Raw genomic sequence first — 15,842 nt, 5'->3', positions numbered from 1 at the left:
GCGGTGGAGAAACAGAATGAACTTTTTTTTTTTTAAATGCAAGAAGGTCTCCTCTTTTCTCTCCCTCCCCCCCATTACCATTATATGGTACTTCCTTTATGTCAGCTCTTAATTACCTGAGTTAAAGGAAAATAGAAATATCAGTCAGATCTATCTATGAAATACATTGATGATGACCAATGACAGCAGCTACACCTTCCTATTTATGGTCTGAATATTTTAAGGTTACACATAGTTTATCTTAACTGAGACTAAACTAATCAGCCCAACACAAGGACAGAGCTAGGAGCTTCCTGGGCATCAGGGGTTTCCTAATGGGAAACAAACAGATTTCCACAGATAACTGAACAGCACAGAATGGAGTTAAGCACATGCAACACACACAGGAAAATTCTTCACCTCAGACGCCAGCCATTAGTCTGTGTAAACAGACTATGCTAGTAAAATAGTTAGTGACCTCACCCCCCGCCTTTTTTTAAATAGAAAATAGGCTGGAGCCAGCACCTAATACTGATTTTCTGTCATCTTTTTCTCACTCAATCTGATTAAGATTTATATTCAGTAAACATTTCTTGAGCCTCTTCTGTGCACTAGACAGCACACTATGCCTAGTGCTTCCAATTAATCCTACAGATTCAAAAGAAATTAGCTTTGTTCCCATTTTGCCCTCCCAGCAGAGTTGTTGAAGTTGTTGGAAGGTAAGTCAGGCCTTGACAATGCTGAAGGCACAAAACGGTTTGGAGAAGCACATGGTTTACCATCTACTTCCAGAGTTGTCTTATCTTAGAAAAGATCATAACTTCCTATCTGTAAAATAGATATAATCAATCTATATAAAATAGATATAATCAATCTATAATCAGGGAGAATGCATGGAAAGCAAAGCCCCAGCCCACACTATGGATTCTGTAAGAATTAGCCTGTGTTCACGCTTTACGTTTCATCATAATCACATCTAGGAAACACTAGGACTGTCCAACTAGGGTGTGCCATTGCCTTTTTTTCATTGCCACTTTTACTATCTTTGTAAACCCTAAAATCATGATCTTTAAAAAAAAAAAGTCAATTCCTATGCCCCAGTCAACCTGTCTTTGATAAGTAAACGATGCCCATTCATTCAAGAGGCACGGACCAGAATGGACAGGAAATATTAACAACGATAACAGCTAACAATGCCTGAAAGCTTATTTTGTGCCAGACACTATGTGCATGCAGCACGCCAGGCCTATGAAATAGATATTTTAATTGTCCCTAATTTCCAAATGAGAAACTGAAGCTAGAGAGGTGAAGTAACTTGTGCACAGGTGCCACCCATCTGGGCTAGGCATACTCTTACAGAAAAACCATAAGCAACAATAACAGAATTATATCAAACAACTGAACATAAACATCCGTTCCTTACCTCACACTGGTGCTTCCTTTTCAAACACTGTTGCACTGGGTGCTACAGTGGAATGAAAGAATCAGCTAAAATGTATCCTTTGCTACAGAGATGCAAACTGAGAGGGCTTTGGACACTTCTGCCCGCAAAGGGACTCCAAACCGAGACTTCCTACTTCCAAAATATTTTCAATAAATAAAACCCATTGAGGTCTCCCCTACAGCATTTTACAGAAAGTAACAACTCCCTGGCTCAGTTTGCAAGGCGCTTCACTCTTTGGCCCCAGTGATTGCCTCAGGGCGTTCACACTACAGGCCACTTCTAGATGCAGCTAGCTTCTTCAGGGCTCAAGTCATTACCTCTCCATCTAAATGGAGTTAATGACACACACTGATTCCCTAAAACTGGTTTAAGAGATCTCCAGCTGGCCTCCTCATTCATGTTAACATTCCCAACCTGGGCATCCATACTACCCCGTATCAAGGACCTTCTCCCCTCCTGGATTTACCCCCAGGACAATCACAGGCCTGGAGAAGAGCAATCAGTTTTTGGAATTAGATCAGGATTTAAATCCTGTTTTCTACTTAACAAACTATGTGACCTCAAGCAAATCAGTTCACCTCTCCCGATGAGAATTAATGGAGGAGATAAGACCAATAAAGCACAGTGCCTAGCACATACTAAGTGCCATTATCACCATCATCCCCATTCTACAGATAAGAAATTGAGTCTCCAAGTGGTGAAATAACAAAGGTCGCAGAGCTGGTGAGTGGTAGGGGCCAGGGCTTGAAACCAGTTTTTTCCTTCCTTCTACAACTCTTTATTGAGCACCATGCTTGGCACTTAAGGACATAACTGTGAAACAGACAGACAGGTACCTTGCTCTCATGCTGCTTACATTCTGCTAAGGAAGACAGCCATCAAAACTTTACACAAATAAGTGGAAAGGTGCTTGAAGGAGTAAAAGCAGGGTACCTGAATACATATGGGTTTGACAGAAAGTAACAAGATCCCTGGAATTTGTCTGGAAGGTCGGGAAGGCTTCTATGAAGAGGTGGCATTTAAACTGGGACCAGGAGGGTCCAGGAGACAGAAGAGGTGTTCAGAGATGAGGGTGGCAGCAGGCTCTCCAGGCAAGGGAAACTCAAGTGAAGAGACTCTAAGAAAGCATGTCACATTCGAGGAACTAAGAAGTCAGAGCACCTGAGGAGGCTGGACAGGTAGGTGGGGCCAGATCAGAGGACCACGGTAGAATATGGTAAGGATTCTCGATGTCATCCATCACTGAGGCAATGGTAAGGCATCAAATGATTGGCTGCCCTTGATGAAACAGTAGTAAAATGCTTATTCTGACCCCAGCTCCCTGAGGTCAGGGCCATTTGGTATCTTTTTATCGTCTGTACTTCTAGGACACAGCAAGTATACTTTTGATAAATATTTATGAGCCATATGAAAGAATCTTTGGGAAAGACAAACCACTTCTCCCTCTTTCTAAGTCCACAGCTGATGCTTCTATTAAAGTTCCTATTGCTGATTATTATAGATGGGTGTGAACCTCTTTTCACTGTTTGGTCATAAGTTTCTGGAAAGCAGAGTAAATATCTTATTTATTTTTCTATCTCTCAAAGCCAAATACTCAATAGTTATGGACTGAAACATATCCTCTTTTAACAGCTAAAAATCTCTTCTTCTATTTCTAGATTGCCTGAGTAAGAATCTTCACCCTACCTTAGTGAAATAGATCTGAAGGGATAATTGGCAAGGATTAAAAAAAAAAAAGTTCTGCTTTCCTTTTGCAGCTTAATTTTAACAACAAAAACCCATCTCACCAATGTGTGACTGAAATTACAATTTTTATATTTTAGGATAAATCACTTGTACAGTTCGCATGCATTTTTTCTAATCTTAGTTTAATTTTAACCAACAACAAAATGCCCCAACAGAAGGTCTTTCAGTGATTTTCCAATTCTTCTGAGAATTGTTCAGATTCTCTCTTTGAATATTTAATAACTCTGATAAGGGTAGGGTAACTGTTTAGGCTACTTATATTAAAAGACAGAACTGAGTCATAACCAATAGCTCATATACTTGAGGGTTTATTTTGGGATTTCAGGAGATGAGGATGATAAGATAAAATTATGAAACTGGGATTATGAATATGCTACTAGGGTGTGCTAGTAATTTTCTGTTTGATCCTTTTTCCATCCCCAGACCAATTTTCCACCATTCTGGCCCTGCTCTGTGCCCCAGAGGCTGACCTCTATGGGTAGCATCACTAGGTTCATGCAGTCAGGCTTCCAGGTGTGTTTGGCCAATAGAAGGCACTGGAAGGAGATCAAAGAGGGAGGAAAGAAAGTGGAGGAGGGGAGTATTGCTTCTTTATTCTCTCCCCGGTCTGGGCTGCATTTTCTGGCAGTGGCTGAATCCCTCCAGGGCTATTGCGCCTGTCAGACAGCCCCTCCTCTTTGGCTCTAGCTCTCTCTTTGGACTCCAGGAATGAATGCTATTTCTTCTCTTTGCTCCTTTGGACCTAGCAGTGATAACAGCTTCCCATTGCTGTTAGTTTCTGGGTGACAGGAACCCCATGTCACCCTTAACTCTGCCCACTCTCTGAAAATAACCCCTTCATTAAAGTCCTGAACCATCAGAGTTGGACTCTGTTTCCAGCCAGAACTAAGAATTCAAACCATAGACTTGTAAAACCAGCAGTCTCCCTCCTTTGCATGTGAGCAGTTATCACAAAGGTTATTCATTTTCCAGAGCAATTCCTTCACACCAAGCACTGCATGTAAGCTCTTAGGTTTCTCAGGCAGAAGTGACACCTTTTAAACTGGTCAGTTCAAGAGAACATGAGAGGGCGCTCTTGAAAAACAGCTGGCAGAATGGAGGGGCTGACACTTAACAATTCTCTAGGCAGGAGTCTGCTACATGTGAAAAATAAAATGTTTACAAAGAGATGCCACCTCCTCCTATTTCTCCCTGGGTTTCCTCTCCCTGAGAGCTTTGGAATCAAAGTCAGCACTGTATTTTCACACTGAATACCCAGAAGTTGTATCACTGCCTGGGGAAGTTGTCCTGTGTGTCACTTCACTTTGCTATTTTCTCAGACCTGAGGATCTGCTTACCACTAGCCAAGGCACACAGAAAGAAAAGCCAACCATCTTGTATTACTAGCCACCTGCCTGTGACCTTTCCTTCTTTCTCTCTTTCACAGGGTACGTCTGCACTAGGCAAAAGATGAACCGGATGAGAAATTCTGCTTCGTTCAGCCTCGCTTGTCTCTTTAACACAGCTGACCAGATTAGCACTTTTCCAATGGCAAGGACTGGCATATGCTTATACCATAATCTGCTCTGAGCTCCTTCAGATTTTTTTACCAAGGCGACTGGATTTGAGGTTAGATGTTAATTGAAATCACCTGGGAGTCTCTAAACACTCCACCTTGCTTTCACTTGGCACGACTACCCTGGAGGTTACTATATTTCTGAATATTGGGGCATTCTTCTGATCAATCAAGAGCTGATTGAAAGAATCCTTCTAGGAGGTTGATAAGAATCCATGGGGCTTATGTCAACAAGCCACTCCAACAAAGACTCCAAATGTCTCCCTCTGCAACCAGCAGGCATTCAGAGCTGACAGCAAGAGTTGCTAAGATAAAGACAGGCAGATACACTACAGTCTGCAGAAAAGATGCTCTGCTACACTTCAGCGAAAGCTGGCCAAAGAGCGAGATAGCTCTCATGTCCCACCCCAGGGGGGAGGCCTCTCTCTTCAGCCTGAAGGAAACATTGAGAAGCAGTGGGATTAACAAAACTTGGTTCTCACCGTAGTGTATCCATTTCTAACACTTGTTACCCTTAAGTGTTCATTTCAAAGGATATTTTATTGGCAAACTCTATAAGCAGCTAGGTGGACATACATGAAATGTTAATAGTGGTATCTCTAGGTAGTAGAAGTATGAGTAACTTTTATTTCCTTCTGTGTATTTGTGAAATTTTCCAAATTTTCTACAAACACCTCTGACTTATGCAAATCAGGGAAAAATTATTAAACAAAAACCCTATAAGCATTCTGGAATTTCAGCTTTCTGTAAGAACCAAGTTTATGTAATTCTTGAAACTCAAAATCCAAGTTACATTTCTTAGCTTTTGTGTATTTTAAGATTTTCAATACTACTTTTTATGAACTATGTTTTCAATTTAAGAAACTACTCTAAATGTAAAAAACAAGAATGATGAACTGGGTTTAATGTGTAAATTTTTTCTGGGACACATCACAACCTTAACTGAGATAATTTAGACTCTTCAAGGTCAAAATTCACTATTTTCATACTCTGAAGCACTCCTAATACAGACGAAAAATGGAACTGTTTCTTTTTGTAAGAATACCACGCAATATCATATGCATGATATCATATGCAATGATATGTCTAAGAGACTTCAGATAAAACACAGACTGGTGTTTCTTGCACCACAAATGTTAGCCAGTAAAAACTTTCCAGTCTATAGCTGATTAACACATGACACCAGCTCTCTGGAAAAGAAAGCTAATCGTTGCTGGCAGTCAGCTAAAGCAACAGACACACTCAGAAACCTGCCTACTACGACATCATCACTGCTGTTTACTATGACAACTGATTTTTCAATTCAGTGCCATTTATAGTTCTAAACAGAAAGCTGGAATATGTACTAGCTTTCCAGGAGCTACCTTTCTCGTTATCTATAATAGCTAAACATGTATTATTCACTGTCTTGTGTTGAAATAAATTAACAAGGAATCTTAGAAACCATAAACATCTTTACTAGCTTCAGGAAGCTAGTAAATTTGAACAAGTGACTCCATTTAAACTGTCCTAATGTAATGGCAAATGGTCTCTTTTCCAACTTCGATTTATAGTTATAACTACCAGAACAATAATAATCAACAGGGTGAGGAGTACAGGGAGCAGAGACTAGAGTCTTAAATATCTCCTCTTAAGAGCAGCTAAGAGGAGATATTTAATCTCCTTTTGTGTTCAGTACTTTAAAACTTAAGGATAAAAAAGTGAATAAAATACAAAGCAATGAAAAGTATGCATTTTTCAATACAGAACTGTGTTAGCACTCTTCACGATTAAGTTCAAGGATCCTAAAGGTTCAAAATGTCTGCAAAAATGAGACCATAATACAAATTAGAAATGCAAGAGACCATGAGAAAATTAGATTTTTGACTACTGTTGTTAACAGAACATGTTTAAAAGCTGTAGAAATCAGTGCCTGAAACAAATTAGAGAAAGAGAGATAATTTAAAAACTAGTGTTAAATGCTAAAATGAGGTTCTAAAGCTACAGAAAAGTCTTGTGACGTCTCTATGGCCAAACAAGAACCACCATATTGCCATTATGATTATGTTGATGGTTCAGACGACAATGAAACTTTAAAACTGAGGCAGAAAAGGCCTAACATACAACCCTATTGTTAACAGAACACTGTCTGGAGACTTAATTAAACAAAAGCGTCCGTCAAGTGCTCCTCTCAAAATCTCTTGTAGTGATGGACCTGAAGAGCAGAAAACAGGGCAGACCATTTAAAAGAAGAGTCCAGGGGTTGGGAGGACAAGTGACTACACCAAAGGTGGTAATTACATCCTGGGGAAGTAAAAAAGGCCAGACTAAAGGGCTCCAAGAGGTACTTCAAAACCAGCTAATCATGGGAAGATGAGGTGGGGTAAATCAGCGGCTTCTCAACTGGTTATCTGTGGGGAAATAAAAAGACGCTGGGACTCCAAAGCAACAGTAAACAAAAGCGGCTGCAAATGACCAAGGAAACCATTAGATACCTCCATTACACACCAATATGCCCACAGTAAGAGGTTAATCGTAGGTTCACGCATCTCTAATTCAGTGTGGGACCTTGAGTAACCGGATAAGGGGCTTCTGCAATTGGTAAATCACCATTCTAGAACTGCCCTCAGCAAAGGCATGGGTAGTCAAAGTACCCAGGGGTTCTCCTGCCAACAGTCATATGCTGCAAGGGTAACTGCTTACCTTTTCTAAACCATATTCTCAGCTAAAAAACAGGGGGAAATATGCTCTTCTCTGACTTCAAAAGATGAGAGTATAAAACAGGAAAATATGTGAAAATGCTCTGAATAAAATCACATTGTATTTGCACATTTTACTGATTGAAGCATGGTTTAACTTATACTCTAAAGGCTATATAAACATAGATTGTCCCTTCAGCTTATAAGCTAGAAGGTCTAAAATGTTTATTTTAAGGTATCAGCAAGAATACAATGAAAGCAGCTAGACATTTCAAGAGACAGAAACAAACGCAGGGCAGTTTGGGACATTTAGTGCAGAGGCCAACAACAGTATTTATCTCACTGTGTCCTGAAGGGATCACTGTGCATTGGGTAAAAATGTTCTTCACAGGGACTCTGTTACCAAAAAATGGTTAAATTACAGTCCATGTGCTTTTCTTCTAAAATATCAGGGAAATGCATACTGTTTTATAAAAGATTACCACGTAAGAAATGGATAAATATGTTACTGCACTTACAGTGGTAAGATTAGCTGAAATGGAAATAGGTGGTGTGGAACCACAAGATTGTGTCTCAAACTGGGGTTTAAGAGGCATGTAGAATTGGGAGGGAAAGAAGTGTTGCAAGTATTAAATGTGATAGATAATGCACAAAGTAACGCACACACAGAGGCCCACAAATGTTTAGACCGTGGACGTCTGTGGTTTTACCAGCCCTGCGTCCACTCCCCCCTGCTGAGGAATGATAATCGCCCCAAAAGGTACTTTCTTGGTGAGGCAGGAACCAAGGCACCTGCCAGCACGCAGCCTGAGCCTGAGAGAGACACACTCAGTAGAGAGAGGGGTTAAAAACAATTGGAGAAGTTATGAAGTCCGGCACGCCGAGGACACTCTCCACCGAGTCCCGCTACGTGGATCCCTGAAGCTGCTCTGGATCTGATCCATTCTGAGGTCTGGTTCTTCAGCTCTATTGTCAATGCTGAGAGCTACACCACATCCTTCCAGCAACCTCCTTTCTCACTTAAAGTGGCCAGATTTAGTTTCTGTTGCTTACAACCGAAGACCTTTAGCTGATTAGTCATTATTTTGAGTCTAGAAGATGCAATTTTCTCAGAGATTTGGGAGATAAAATGTAATTTGATTGGCAAGTAATTTAGACTTAATTTTATGGTAAAACAAAGGCATGCATCATGGAGTAGAATACAAAATTCATGTCGAATTTTAAGATAATGGATTGTTCTTTCGAGATTGTTAAAGATCTGCTTCCTCCCACTTCTCACTCTCTCTCCCTGCCCCATGCAAGTGTCTTTAGCAAGGGGTTTAAGAAGCACTGGTATAGAGATTAACTTTCCTTAACTTTTAGAATTTGATCTCAGAATTTGATCTCAAGACCTGTGGAAGAACTGCCCTGCCCTAACTGTAAGCAAAAAAATGATCACTGTTTTAAGCCACAAAATTTTGGAGAGGGTTATTATTACTCAGAAATAGATAACTGATAGATGTGCTTCATGAATTATCATAATATATCTACATTCTTTTATTCCATGCATTTCCTAAAGTTTCCTAGGAAGGAACTCAACGCTCCAGTGTTTCCAAATAACTGTCACAGGCAGATGTGGTTACACTTCTCATTCTTTACAGCCAGGTCAATGCTTCTAATTCCACAGAAACAATGAAATGTACCTCAGTCAGAACACAGAGGTTTAGGCAGGAGGTAGAACATACTCCAAAGCCCAGCTAACTTAGGTGAAAATAAAGTGAAAATTTTCTCCAGTTATCATAGTTATACCACAAGGATGCAGGTACAAACAGGGTTGAGCTGGAATTGAAGGTAACTGGCTAAGAGAAGAAAAATGAAGCAAAATTGCTTTGCCTAAAAACTTAGTTTAAAAACTAGAGAACTCAAAACAGATTCTCCCTTTAACAGTTTCTCTGCCTGGAACCGCCTTCCATATAAACTTGAAAAATGAGAAAAACCCTCTTTTAAAAGCTCACCACAAACTATCTAGAGAAAATGCTTGCTTTAGGTTACCATTCATTCAACAACTATTTACGGAGCACCAACTCTATGCCTGTGAGCCCCTGAGCACTCCTTTTTCTTCTTCTTTTTTTTTGATAGTGATACCAGGGTAAAGGGAGCATGACTGGGTGAAACTAGACCACACACCTGTCTTGGTCAAGGTAACTGGTCTGGTTAGAGGGTTTAGGCTGATGAATGCAGCAAACAAGGCTCTGCCCTCATGCAAACCTATATGTAGAAGAGGGGAAATATTAGTAGCTAATATTATCATTATCAGCACTATTATCACTATCATTGCTGTTATTATTATGCCCTCACCCCTCCCACCACTTCTTCCTCCTTGGATACTGCTAAGTATCTGGCACTCTGCTAAGCACTTATCATTTAATCTTCACAACAGCTTAGCATGGTATTATCCACATTTTACAGATGAGGAGACTGAGTTCTAACTGGACAAGAGCAACACAGGAAGTGCTGGAGCTCATGCTTTTAACCACTAGCCTGGACTCCCTCCATACATATGAATTCCTTACAGTTTTATAAGAATTTCAACAGGGGGAAAAGAATCCTTCACAACAAGAAATGAGGCACAGCATACTCTCTTTATCAATGCCTATGCGTCTGTGTTTTCAGTGAGTTTCTTCTAAAAACTGATATTTATTTAGTCCTGTATGGAATTTTTTCTTTCCTGTTGGAAGAGTCTGGAAAATATTCTTGCTTATTAGTAATATAGAAAACATTTTAAAAGGCATTTGAGAAAGCATATTTCACTTCTCATTCAATATAACACAGACCATGAGGGAAATTGGTCATCTCGGGGAATGAGGCCTCATTTAGCCACATATAGGAGATGTTTTCCATTAGTATGTTTATTCTTTAATAACTTTATCATTTTTTCCTCATTATAAAAGCAGCATATGCTACCTAAAACAAATAAACAAACAAAAAAAAGCATAAAGAGAAAAGATCATCCACAATATTATTACCTAGAGTTAACAAGCTCCTATTAGTATTTGGTGTACGTCCTTCCAGATACTTGCTTTTAGGTTTCTATACACAGGGCTTTCATCCACCTTAAAAATCACACATTAAACATATTCTCATGCTATCCTCTGTTCTCCTAAACATCATTCCCATGCCAATAAATATCAACTTGCATCATCCTGTTTAAAGATTGCACAGTATTTTATTTCACTGTATGGATAGGCTCTAATTGACTTAATCAACCCTTTATTAATAGGCATTCAGATTACTTTCTGTGTTTTGCTATTACAAAAACCAGGGTAGTGAGGAGTCTGGCACACACATCTATGCACCCTTGACTGACTGGTTCTTTAAGATAAATTCCTAGATGTTGGCTTCGCATTTTATTTCATGACTTTGTTGGATTCATATTGCCCCACGTGTCATCCAGAAAATATGTACCAAATTTACCTTTTTCAAAAGAAGGAAACCCTTAAATATTAAGCGTAATAACATACTTTACATTTCTAACATTTAGATTAAATGGCCAAGAACTTTAAAACTGCAATTTATCACTAAGTATCTAAAGTATCAATTCAGGCCTCTGATATTGCATTAGGTTTATATTTGGAGGAGGGAAATTCTAAAACACCCAATTAGTGGGTTTTATTTCCAGCATAATGTGGTTTTGAAAAGTTAAACTCCAAAAAGAACATATTTGCTGCAAAACAAGCAATTAGTAGAGAATTCTAAAAGGCAGGAAGAGAAGTAAAAAATAATCAATTATAGCAACCACTAGGTCACCAAATCTGCATCCTATACAATGGCCAAGAGAAAAGGGTCAAGAGAGAGAAAAGGTGAAAAGAAGAAGAAGCGACTCTCAGAGCTTCAGTGACGGCCGGATGAAATTACACACAGACATATACATCTACATGCTCTGTACACACCAATCCTGGAGCTAATCTCCAGGGGTTAGAACACAAGAGGAATCTTTGTGTGCTTTATTTGAGCAAACATCATGCAGAGGGGGGTGGAGGAGGCTGCATACAGGTAACAGCGGCTCCTTAGCAGCTTGTGGCCTAGTATCAATTACTTCCCTTCCAGGGCACAGGGAGGGTAACAGGAACTTGAGGCGTAAGACAGCTCCAAAGGCACTGATTCCCTTCAAAACCATCACACAGGACAGGGCTCACTCATCAAGCTCTACAGAAAACTGGGCAAAGTGAGAACATTTTTAGCAATAAATAATTTACTGGTGAGTACAATGCGTGTGCTAAGAAGGGAAGGCCACACACCAAAACTAGTAACAACTAACTGTACTGGAGTCTCATGCTAATGGGGACGATGGGGGCATTAGATAAAGTCTGCATACCGAAAGCACTGAATACTTGAGATGGCAAATGGCTGCGGGGAGTGCTGCTTGGTGACTTCATAAACCTATAGGATTTCCGGGTCTTCTCAGCAAGGGGGTCAGCAAACTATGGCCCATGTATGGGTCAAATCCAGCCTCAGCCTGTACACACCATGAGCTGCTGCCTGTACACAACATTTTTAAATGGTTGAAAAAAATTTTTAATATTTCATGGCATATAAAAATTATATGAAATTCAAGCATCAGTGTCCACAAAGTTTTACTGGCATGCAGCCATGCCAGCTCACTTTTGTCTATGGCTGCTTTCTCCATGCACTGACAGAGGTGGACAGTGTGACGGGGACCTGGGTGGCCAGCGCAGTTGAAAACATTTACTACCTCATCCTTTACAGAAAGTTTGCTGATCTCTGTTCTAGGCCATAAAAATCAAGTCGTTTTTGAATGGTTCACAGCTCTCAACCTTGGTGCATGCTTATTAGTTTGGCTCTGACATACCCAGGATTTAGACATAGCCTGCCAGCCTAACAGAGAATGCAACCCCATTGTTAAGAACAGTAGACAGGTCTAATAGGACCTATAGATACTGGGGTACCTACCCATGATAACCAGAAAGATGTGAAAGGCTTTTCTGAATTGAAAGCAGGATGGTCCCAGAAGGTTTATGTGGGAATGAGTATGATTAAAGGTTTTCTCTTTGAAAGAACGTATGAGCTATCTCCTTCTACAGACAAGGATAAAATCATCCTCAAAAGGGCTACCACCTTTGAGCACTTACTAGGGGCCTATGACTGAGCAAAGCCTTTTGCTTTTCTTATCTCATTTAATGGTCATCTTTTCTAGACTCTGAGAGGCTGGCTGGCTGGCTCAGGAAATGGGAATCAAATCCAGGTTCGAGTCTAAAGCCTGTGTTCCTAACCACTCTCCAACTTGAAAGCAAAGGGCAACAATGCTCACCAGGAATAAATGAGAGGGAAAGGGAAAGACCACAGGAATACCGGAAGCAAGTTTATTTTTATGGCCATGAGCATTTTATTCATCTCTCTCTTCACTCATAATATCCTCTCTTCCTTCAATGTTCAAAGAAAGGAAAATACAATTCACTTCTTCCAGAATCTTTGCTGGAGAGCAGTAGAGAGTGGAACTGAATGAACCATTCACTCCAAGAACTGGTTGTCAAGCTCAAGCCTCTGCCTATCGACCATCAATGTATTCGGTCTAAATTTTTAAGTATAATTGAGAAACAGCCACAATGCACCTAGGGCCAGCATGTCAAGCCCTTTATGTGTATGCATGGCTTATCAACTGACAGACAACAGTTTGCTGTGGGAACAAAATGGCAGTGCTTTTGCACCCTTAAGACCACATGACAAGGTTAAGACAACTTTAAAAGGCAAGTACTGAGCACAAAGATATACTTTTTCTTATTTTTTTTCTCTTAAGAATTATTCTAACTCCCATTTTATTTAATAAAAACATATATCTCTTATTAGGGGGGCCCAGGACCTCTCCTATAAAACTATAGACCCCTCCCCAGAAAAATACACATACACAAAAAAGATTAGGTCACAACCATAGGGAGTGCAGGAATCTCCTGAGGCCCACTCATGACTCCTTGAGGTCCACAGACCGCCAAAATAATCCTAGCTCTAAAAGCATATTACGAAATGCCTGTTTTACAGAACCAAGGTAAAGACCATAGAGCTAGCTCTCATCATCTTTTATAGTTTCAGAGGCTAATATTAAATAAATACTCAAAGAAACTTCCTTAACTAGACTCTCATACTCTCAAAGAACAAATATAATGACTTGAGTAAATCACCAAACCTAAAGTCATACATGTGCAAAGTCCAAATCAGTTTTCTTAGAGTTTAAAATCTGCTACTTCTTTCTGCTCAGAGAGATCTCCCTAGGAAAGGAAGAAATGTTAGTATGGCATAGAGCTTGAGTCTCTTCTACTTTAACATTCATGAACATGTGAATATATAATAAACTGTATAAAAGAAAACCACTTGTAAGATTTATTAAAAGATGTTCTCTCACTATATATGAGATGGAGAAAAGTCAATTAAAAGAGTGCTTAAATGTTCAGTACAAAAAATCTGTGTCAATGCAATTGCCAGTTATGCGGCTGACAAAGCAGATTTTTTCAAGTTCAGAAAGGCTCAAATTTTGCTGTGTTTCCCACCACTTGAGGTAAGAATGTTCAGAAATGTTTATTTTCAGGTATACCTCAAACTTTAAAGTCTTTTTAATCTCTCTTGGTCTTATTACTTCAGAAAATTCCTGGCACTGCCCAACAAAATACAAAATGAACTTATAAGCGTTTCGCCAGGACTCCATCTATGAATGACGGATAGCCTGCCTCATGAAAATTTAAGTTACAGGGAGCAGTGATACTTTCCCATCAACAACATTAAAGATTATTTTAAGTCATTAGATACTGTTTCCAAATCAGTATTATGATGATACAGCCAAGTAACAAGTAACTTAAAAAGAACACCTTTTCACCACTTGACTATTACTTTTTTTTTTTTTTTTTGACTATTATCTTTTAAGCAACAACGATCCCCTCCAAAATGCCACTTGGGATAGACAGTCAACTGACACTTTAACTTACAATATGTAGTACTTAAGATTTAAAGTAATTCATCTTTTGGTTAGAGTGTCTTCTCTGCCTCTAAACCAAGAAAATGCACAGGATCCCAAACCCATGCACAGTCAGCATTTAGGCCAATATTTTTTCAAAACCAGGAGAGATTTCCCACGGTGGGGGAGGGCAAGTTATACCTCAAAATATTCACTCAAGGTAAAAAATTTTTTTTTTGCCTTTGTGCTAAAAGTCAAAGGTGCTAACTCTTTAGAGAACTGTTGAAGAGCATTACTGAAGTTTAGACTTCATATATACGAATAAAATTCCATGCATACTGATTTCTCACTAGAGGTGATACACCCTTCACTGTCATACATTTGCATATACAGCTCTTCCTCTACAACTAAGAGAAAACCGGGAGAATGAATCCAATTTGCTTAAGGAAACTGAAACAACCAAATCCATACTCGATAATTGCTTCATCCCTAATATGAAGAAGCGAGGTACCTGGGGGGCAGAAATATTGGAAAGTAACTCAACAGAATATCAAACCTGGGTTGAAAACTCAGACCCGCTTCTTGCAGCTCACTGAATCGATCCCACTGGAGATCAAATCAGCCGGACTGCTGCGGCTCTTTTCCTCTCGCCCCTCACCATCGAAATGTTGCCATTTGCGAGAAACCCATCGAAGTTGAATCAAAGTGACTTTTGGGAAAAGACACCAGTATCACCAGCAGTGTGCTCCAGAAATGTGTAACTCTACACACTAAGCATCGTTTCTCATCGAGCACCTCCCTCTCCCTTCACTTGCGACTTCCCCTTAAGATGGGGGCAGTTTTTGAAAATCACAGAGAAAAATAAATAAGAGCACCCCATCCCGGTCATCGACGGGGATTCCAGCGCCCAGGCAGGACGCCCGGCAGCCGGCTCCCAGTAGCTGCGCGAACTCCGCCCGCAGCTCGCTAAATGTCTCGGGCCCCCTTTCCCAGCACCCGCCCGAGCCCCGAGGGGAAGGGGGCGGCCGCCGGGGCCGGAACCGCGCCACCTGGAACCCGGGGCCTTTTTCGCTCGCCGGCCGCGCCCCGCGCAAGTGTCCGCGGGCGAGACCCGCCCAGGCGCGCGTGGGCGCCAACTTCGCGGGGACCCTCATGCCGCGCCCCCTCTGTGCCCTGGCTCCCCCGACTCCCGTGCTCAGGCGGGCCGGGCGCCCCCTCCGCCCCCCCCAGGAGAGCGAGCCCACCACTAGCAGCGGTAGCGGGAATGGGGCGGCGGGGCCGCGGTGGCCGTCCCCCGGGAGGCGCTGGGGGCTTGGACCCCGCGTGGCCCCCGCCGCCCCGGCGGCGCCCAGGCGAGCTCACCTGGCGTTTGGCGGAGGCCTCCGGGGCGGCCTCTGGGCGTGGGCCGGACGGGGGCAGCGGGGGGCGGGGGGGGCGGCAGAGGCCGGGGCTGCACCGGGGCCGCCGCCACCGCCCGCCTGGCTTCGCCCCACACGCGCC

The 15,842-nt window shown here is 41.3% G+C and overlaps 1 protein-coding gene across 1 annotated transcript in view; it reads right to left on the bottom strand.

Moving 5' to 3' along the window:
• Positions 1-15,841, bottom strand: part of ATXN7 (ataxin 7) — a 128,867-nt gene extending 113,026 nt beyond the window's left edge. The window contains 1 exon segment of the mRNA XM_067755083.1: positions 15,705-15,841. The gene's annotated coding sequence lies outside the window, so the exon portion shown is untranslated.
• Between the last annotated feature and the right edge of the window lies 1 nt (position 15,842).

This window comes from Pseudorca crassidens, chromosome 10 (assembly GCF_039906515.1).
Source record: "Pseudorca crassidens isolate mPseCra1 chromosome 10, mPseCra1.hap1, whole genome shotgun sequence".
NCBI lineage: Eukaryota > Metazoa > Chordata > Mammalia > Artiodactyla > Delphinidae > Pseudorca > Pseudorca crassidens.
The sequence above is the reverse complement of the archived record's forward strand: the minus strand, read 5'-3'. Positions and strand labels throughout refer to the sequence as shown.